The sequence below is a fragment of the Athene cunicularia genome (assembly GCF_003259725.1).
Source record: "Athene cunicularia isolate RWA chromosome 5 unlocalized genomic scaffold, athCun1 chr5_part1, whole genome shotgun sequence".
NCBI lineage: Eukaryota > Metazoa > Chordata > Aves > Strigiformes > Strigidae > Athene > Athene cunicularia.
In genome coordinates this window covers 20,812,533-20,820,419 of record NW_020799101.1, presented here as the reverse complement: position 1 = coordinate 20,820,419, position 7,887 = coordinate 20,812,533, and the positions used below count along the sequence as shown (strand labels likewise).

General features: G+C 36.5%; 1 protein-coding gene across 2 annotated transcripts in view; it reads left to right on the top strand.

Moving 5' to 3' along the window:
- Window positions 1-6: 6 nt before the first annotated feature.
- The window catches only part of FLRT2 (fibronectin leucine rich transmembrane protein 2), a 64,053-nt gene continuing 56,172 nt past the window's right edge, over window positions 7-7,887 (top strand). The window contains exon 1 of one of the 2 annotated variants that reach the window (XM_026849543.1): window positions 7-101. The gene's annotated coding sequence lies outside the window, so the exon portion shown is untranslated. Of the gene's footprint in view, window positions 102-130; window positions 238-7,887 lie in introns of those variants that run through there. The other variant, XM_026849545.1, reaches the window with a different exon arrangement.

Genomic DNA, 7,887 nt, shown 5'->3' with positions numbered 1-7,887 from the left:
GGGGAAGGGAGAGCCGGGAGCTGCCCTGCAGCACAGCGCCGGCCTTGGCACCACCGTTAGCATTATCTGGGAGGTGGCCTTGGGAAACGGGACCTTTAAAGGTGAGCTTTGCTCGGAGGAGGCAGTTGGCTTAGCTCGGCGCTGGCGAGTGTTGAGAGATCCACGGGGAGAGCAGGGAGCTGCGCCCGGCTGGAGGATCCATCAGATCCCATCAGCAGCCTCCGGAGAGGGCTGGTGGTGAGTGGGCGGGGGCGAGGTTGAGAGAATTGGATCAGGAGGACTTGGGAGTACAAAGGAGCCCCTCACAGACCTGATGAGTTAGACGGTGATCGGCAAAATAATAACAAGTACAACCAGTGTGTGTGTGTGCGTGCGTGTGTGTGAACAAAAAATAGCATATTGTAAAGGAAGTCAAAGGGCTAAAAGGACTTCTCTAAAGCATGAGATAAAACCCCATAAAAGATAAAGAAATCATCAGCAAAGAGAGTACGACTCCCCACCTTCTTTTTGGAGTGGAAATCAGTCAGCAGGAGCTTTTAATTAATTTTAATGGAGGAAATCTGTTTTAAGGCTTACAGTAAGCTAATAAATCCAAGGCACAAATCCGTGTAAATTCCTGTACTGTGTGTGGAAGGTACTGATTACATTACTTCAGATGCTGCTTTTTGCAATGCAGAGCTCAGCTAAATAGATGGGAGAGGTTTCTTGCATGAGGAGCGGGAAAAGATACTAAAGCAAGTCAGACCTCTCTCGCACACACAGATGTACACACACGCACACACAGAAAGACAGGGTGTGTGTTAAAGAGAGGTTTATTTACTGCATCTAATTTCATAGTATTTGCAGGGAAATTAAGACAGTTTAGAGACTGAGATTGGTTGCTACTGGGGTTTAAAAAACTCAACCAACCACACAAAACCCCCCCACAAACTTCCATGCACTTAATGCCTTGCTTCATTCACTGACCTGGTCTTACTCCAATAGCACCTCTATTTATTTGTAGTTTCAGAGGAAATTCATTAATTAGTTTTAGATATATATATTTTTGGAAAGAGAAAAATCCATCCTGGCATATTTTCAAAACACTTAAAAAGGAGTGTACCTATACCTCTATCCACTTTTTTTTTTTTTTTCTCCTTTCTTCTCTTTCTTCCTTTAAAGAGTCAATGTATGAAATGTTATCACTGAGACATGATCTTTCCATAAGCAGAAAGATACAACAGATGTTATTTGAAAGTCACCATTTCTAAGTGACAAAAGTAACGTTAAAATGTTAGTTTCGATCTTATTCCTAAAAACGATGGAAGAAAACAGATTCCAAACATCATTACTATTTGTAGGAGCTTGCTATTTAAACTGTTGTTCACAATAGTAGCAAGGCTGTTAAAAGTAAGAGAATGCAGGCCTGGAGTACTGTAGGTGAAGCAAGTCAGAGCACTGTGTAAATACAGTGTCTGTAAAACTACCTGAGACTAGAACAGTCAGCAGTATTTTCCAAACTCCAAGGCTGTAGCAAGAAGTGGTGCTGGAATGCACTCAGTGTTCTTAAAAGAGTTGCTCCTCACATACACCCTATATTTTGTATAAGGTGATGTTATCTGTGTTTGGCTTTGAGAGTCTGGATCTAATTTGGGCCACTGCTACAAGTCACATTTATATCCTGGCCTGCTGGATAGTTTGATTTAGGATGTAGACATACCTCCTTTGCGCAACCCTACACCCTCCCAGTTGGAATCTGCATTACATAGGCTACGGTTTCCTTCGAGAATCAAGAATGTGCTTGCCTTTAACTGCTTAAAATAGCAGTATCTAAAATGTAGGATGTTATTAGGGCTGACTTCTCTACCCTTCCCGCAGAAAGGGAGAGACAGTTTTACAGCAAGAAAACAAAAAGGAGTTCAGACAAGCATCACTTTCAGGCTCTTCCTGTACTGAACTTTCTATTTAAAGGACTAGAAAGAAGGCACACTTAAGATAATATTGTTTCCAGGAAGGTGAGAGCTTTATTTCTTTATCATTTCTGCAACCTCTTTAATCTCAAAATGAGTTCATTTTTCACTAGATTACTTTCATGTAACTTTCAGGCTTTTACCATACGGATTCAAATCTAGTCCATTAGTGACCTCTATCTGTGAGAAGTGTATAGTCAATGGTGTTTTTTTCCCCTTTTTCTTCATCATAGTTGATTGGAAACACAGGCTATAAATTGTTTTGATCCTTTATAGCTGCAAATCACCTAGATTTTTAGGTTGTCAATGTCATATCGATCACAGACAACGTGATTTCGTAGTGTTTTAAACAGGAAAATAAGAAAACCAGACTCCAGTTCCAAACACGAATCCAGCATTTGAAGAGAACTCTGACTCTGCTCCATCTATTTCAGTGATAATATGATGAACATTTGCAAAAATCAGAAAAATAAAAAAGTATGCACTGGTATTGAACATCAATAATAAAGGAATTACATTTGTGTTCAACTGATGGTTTAATACTTACTCTAAAGCAGGCTGACTCTATGTGAAAGTTTATTGCCCTTGAGTGCTTACATAATAACTGAAACTTGAGACAAACACTCAGACCAGAGATACTATAGGTAGACTTTATAGTAGCAGGCTGTTTAAAAAATGTACAAAAAAAAAAAAAAAAATCCAGCTGTGTCTATATTAGGAATATGTGTCAGAGATCAAGGAAAAGGGGGTCTTTATAAACAGATGGTCTCTTTTAGAGGATTATTAAACCCAGCTTCCCAATACTAATTTGTCTCTTGTTTATATCCACAGCTATATTCTATGTTTTAGTTAGTGATTGTAAATGGCAGTTGAGGACTTGATCAGCAATATCTTTGAGTAGGTGAATACCATTGTTTGACATTTCCCAGATTGTAGTTGATTACCTCAGCATTTTTAGGTGTTTCCTTCCCTCCCCCTTGGGCAGTCTTTTTAGGAGTCTTTCTGCCAATGCTTTTTATTTATTTCCTCAAGAAACCAAAAGAGCTGAAATTTTCCTCAGAGGTATAAAAATTGCTTTTTCTTTTCTTTTGGTAAAACAAATATTTGGGTTTTGGTTTTTTTTGTGTTTTTTTTTTTTTAAAAAAAAACAGAAAACAGTTGAAAAGAATTATATGTAGTTATTACTGTAAAGAAGGCTAATTTAACATATACTGAAGATGTGATCTTTAGTACCCCTACAGCTATGTGTAACCTGCACCTTTCAAGTAATTGACTTCTTTTAAAGAAAAACAACCACAAAAAATCATCATTAAAATATATTTCTTGACAGGCATGTTTTATTCATTTATTTAAAACAAACCCATACCTTAATCCACGGGTAGTTGTCAGGAAAGAAGAGTTTGAAATAAAAACTATTCTCTGTTTAACAAATTATATTCTAGAAACATCAAACAATGTCTCAGGAATAGTGCAATTAAATTTGATATTTTCAGCCACTGGTGAAAGATGTCGGGATCTTCTCCTATCTTCCTTTTTTTTAAAATTGTGGATTTACCCTGCTAACAGGGTTTTTTTTTTTTCCCCCTCTTTGATTCCTTCATCTGACATGGCCCTTTGAACTGAATCAAAATTAAACACTAACAACAACTTAAAACAAATCCATCATGCTCTATTCATCATTCCTGAAAACTCAGTGATGCATGAAGAGGTCCGTAAAATATCCCTTCTAAAAAGAAATCTTGTGCTATCAGCTCTACATAGAAACAATCTCATGTATATTTTAATCTAAGCTATGATTGCTTTATTTATTAATCTATTGTAAAAGAAACGTTTTCTAGGCTAGTTTAATGTAAGGATTTATAAAAGCATACAACACAGAAAATTTTTGATCGTTCAAAGGTACACTGTAATTGAAACTAATTATTCAGTCCTTGCAGACAAAACTCAATGGGCTTTTGACTTACAGGATCAGATCATTGCTAGACTTAGTCCTGCAGAGTGCTGATTTTACTTTGGTCCCATCTGAGAGATGACTTGTTTCCAGCAGGCCCGGGTCAGTATTTTGTAGGATTTGCCCCTTATGAAGCAGAATATTAAAAGGTCACAGATAATATTCTGCCTTGGCCTTCAAGTCAATAGGCCACTTTTATAACACTTGATCACCAGCTACCTATTCATAAGGTAAATTATTGTAAGTCTCTGTGACAGTTATGGATTAAAGTCTGCTGTCAAAAATTTTTTAAGAAAAACAATAATTTTGAAAGGGAATTCAAGACAGTCCGTAGATTACTGTAATGGTCTGCAGTCTGGTTTTACAAATCCCAGACCAGATAGGGACATATCTTGAGCCACAGAATACAGAAGAGGACATTTAGTTCCTTTTATCATAATTTGTGTGTGACTATATCGCAGTGAAAATGTTTGCATGAAGGGGCAGAAGTTCTGCTCTTTGGTCAAAGTTCTTTATTGTGGCCAAATTGTCATGGGTAATCTGATTATCTTAAAAATGTAAAATCATATAGACATCAAATCAGTTCGTTCCTGAAAACATGCTAGTATGATTGAATCAATCCAAAACTATTTCACAATCCTTATTCAGACAAAACTGACAAAATTTGTTTAATGTCAGGGATCTTGAGGGAGAATTACAGGCAAAAGGTTTTAGAATTCCACCTCTCTGATTCATTAGCTGTCCACTGCCATGCACTTCTGTGTTCAGCAACGTCTGGAGAGGCTGATGTTAGACATTTCTCTCATAGTAAATACTGTAAACTGTACAGAAATACTACAGGATCCATTAAGAGCAGGAAAGGTCAGAGCTCTGAATGAAAAGCCTCATCAGCACCTTCTGAGAACTGACATCAGTGTGTGGCAGGGGCACTCCCAGTTCCTGCTGCCAGATTTTGTTATTCCTTCATAAAAAGCAACAGGGAAAATAGTACTTCCCAACAGTACTCCCAGTCCTGCACCACGTAGCTGAGCTGTTCCATAAGAATTAGCCCAGAGATGTCATGTGGAAAAGGGTTGCCCATGCAGGCAAATGGCCTGGTGCTCCCTCAGTGTGTCCTAGCACTGCTGGGAGCCTTCAAGTGATACTCATTCACAGTGCTCAATCTTCACACAGGTTGCAGAGGACCAAACAATGGTCAAACTGCAGTCATAGGATCATCAACCACAGGTTTGTAGGTTCAGAGTTACAAATATTTATTTCTATTGAGATTCCCCATGTGCTTTTCCTACAGAGAAAAAGAAATGCAATATTAGAACTGTATTAAAATGGGCATGACATTCACAATGTCATTGGAAATGAATGTAACAAAAAAAAAGTATTATTTTATATCAACATCTTACTGACAGCACTTTTAACATGCAGGTCTGAAGAAGAAATGCAGGTTTGTTTATATATATACATACATATATATAACTTGTGTATATGTTACTTATATAAGTGACTGTGTTTCTGTAATCACAGAGGTCTCTCTCAGACCCTTCGAAGCATATATAATTACTTTAATCCAAAATTAATTTTGTCGGTGAACTGCAGATCAAATTAAACAAGAAGAAAAGCTTTCATTTTTGAAAGTTTCTATACTGGGTAAAAATCTCAAGGTGCTCCCAAGAGGTATTGCTCCCAAGGTCAATGGAAAGAGTCTGTAGCAAACTTACCTGTGCTTATGAAATAGAACTTCATAGCTGAAAAACTGCTTTTTAAATTAATGTATTTGATTCCAGACTCAATCCTTCTCTGTTTCACTGGCAAGTTAATTTCACAGACACTCTTCTCATAATTAGAGATTACTCATGTGAGTAATAATTCGAATACCCCAAAGTTATGTCATTTAGCTGTAATTGAAGATGATACAACCCCAAGAGTGTGTCTCTGGTTATACTAATGTATATATGCTTTCATTAGTAGTTTCTTCATGTGTGTATGGGGAAACAAGCTATGTAGGTACAAGTCATTTAAATTACTAGGATTGCTTCTGTAGTAGGATTGTTGCAGTATATGTGTTTGTCACAGAACAACCTACATAGGTATACTTCTATAAAAACCTATCTGTAGACTAGGCATCTGGTGTGCATTTCATTTAATGAGTTAAGATTTTTGGTAAGTGAGGTGGTTTTAGTGAGCCTGTTACATGCCTGAAATGCTAGCTGAAACAACATGAGGTGTCTCTAAATGAAGAATATTTCTTAGTAGTACCTTATAATTTCATTTGTGATCTAGGAAGTTTTTCCTAGGTGGTGCTTCTTCTGTCACTGAGAGATTTGCATCCAACTAAATGTACTCCATTTAGCAATCTTGTTTGTCTGGTTTCACAGGCCACCTCACTGACTGATCTAGGTTTAACCTTATTCTTATCTTTAACCACTTAGCTTTGGTGTTAGTCGCAAGTACTCCTAGACTAAACATTATCTCTCAAGCCATATCAGTTGAAAACTTGCTGTTTATTTCATCATTTATTCAAATTATGTAAAAAAAAAATCACTTTGATACCTGAATTGGTATGAACCTGGATTGGGTGGTTGGAGGACTCTAATTTAATATGTTAATGCTCTATATGCTTATTGCATCATGTTGTACTGATCCATTACTGTAAGCTCCGACATTATTCATTGAACAAGAGATCTGTAGGTGGAAAAGACATATAATGCTAACCAACAGCTCACAGTCATCTCTCTAGTACACTTCTAAACTTTCATTCTTGTATTCTTGATTTAAATGTTTTCAAAGATTTCATCTGAGACATTTTATCCTTTGAACTGCCTATAGAAAATTAATTTCCAACACAAAATAAGTAAATTAGACAAGTAAAAAGTGCTATTATCCAGCCCGACAAATTCCTCCTTCTTTAAGACAAATTTAGCAGACAAACAAATTTCCTCATACTGAATATGAGTATACAGTTAGAGACTGCTAAAATTTAACAGAACATGAGCACATACATACAGTCATTCCCAACTGTATTGCTAAATCCTGTGTATCAAATTGGTATATGCCCAGTAGTGGTTTTTGAAATGGCTCGTTCTGGCCCTGTGCCACGCTGCTCAGTGAAGAGCTTCTTGCAGCAATTCAACAGTAAATTGTAAAATGCTTTTTACCAGTAGAAGTATTTTTTTTATTTGAGAAATTACTTTCACTGTTTGACAAGATTAATTTCAGAACCTTATTCTTTAGCAGTTGTGCAACAAAATAACAGTCTTTACACAGAGAGAAAATTGACTACCACTGTATCTTTGAAAATACTTAGGCAAGAAAGAAGCATAATGGACACCTCTCATTTTTTTAAATGTGCACTTTGAATGCCACAGACAGAGCCAGGTCTCTCATAATTGCCCAGAGATGCCTAAGCCTCTGTGGCAGATCATCTGACAGTAAGGTTTCTCTGATTGTTTATCCATGTTGTGATCTATCAACATTTCTTTTTTACTAATGTAATATTCTGTATTCATAATGGTAAACATACATGCATGCAAGGACACACATACAAAATGTAAAAAAGATTTCTGAGAGAATTAGAATGACTAAAGAACATTTATCAAAATCTATTTCCTTCTGAACCTTAGTCAGCATCTTCCTTTTTTTGTTACTTAACTAGATAGCAGGGCAATCAGTGATGCTGTAGAACTTTGAAACAGAAACTGTATATGGGTTTTTATAGTTTGTTTTTCTCCCTTGGTGCTTTTCCCCTATAGTTAATACAGAAATGTTTTCACAAGCAGTACTCTGTTTAATACAGTTTTTTTTTTTTTTTTTTTTTTTTTTTTTTTTTTAATTTGAGTGCTGGCTACAGTGTGCTGTATCCCTGTTTTAACACTAGAGCCTTAATTTTTCGTTAGGTATAATTCCAGTAAAATGCAGTGATTTAATATTAAAGAAAAAAAATCCAAAACAACCAACCAAACCAAACCCAAAAGCAAAACCAAAGGAAACCCA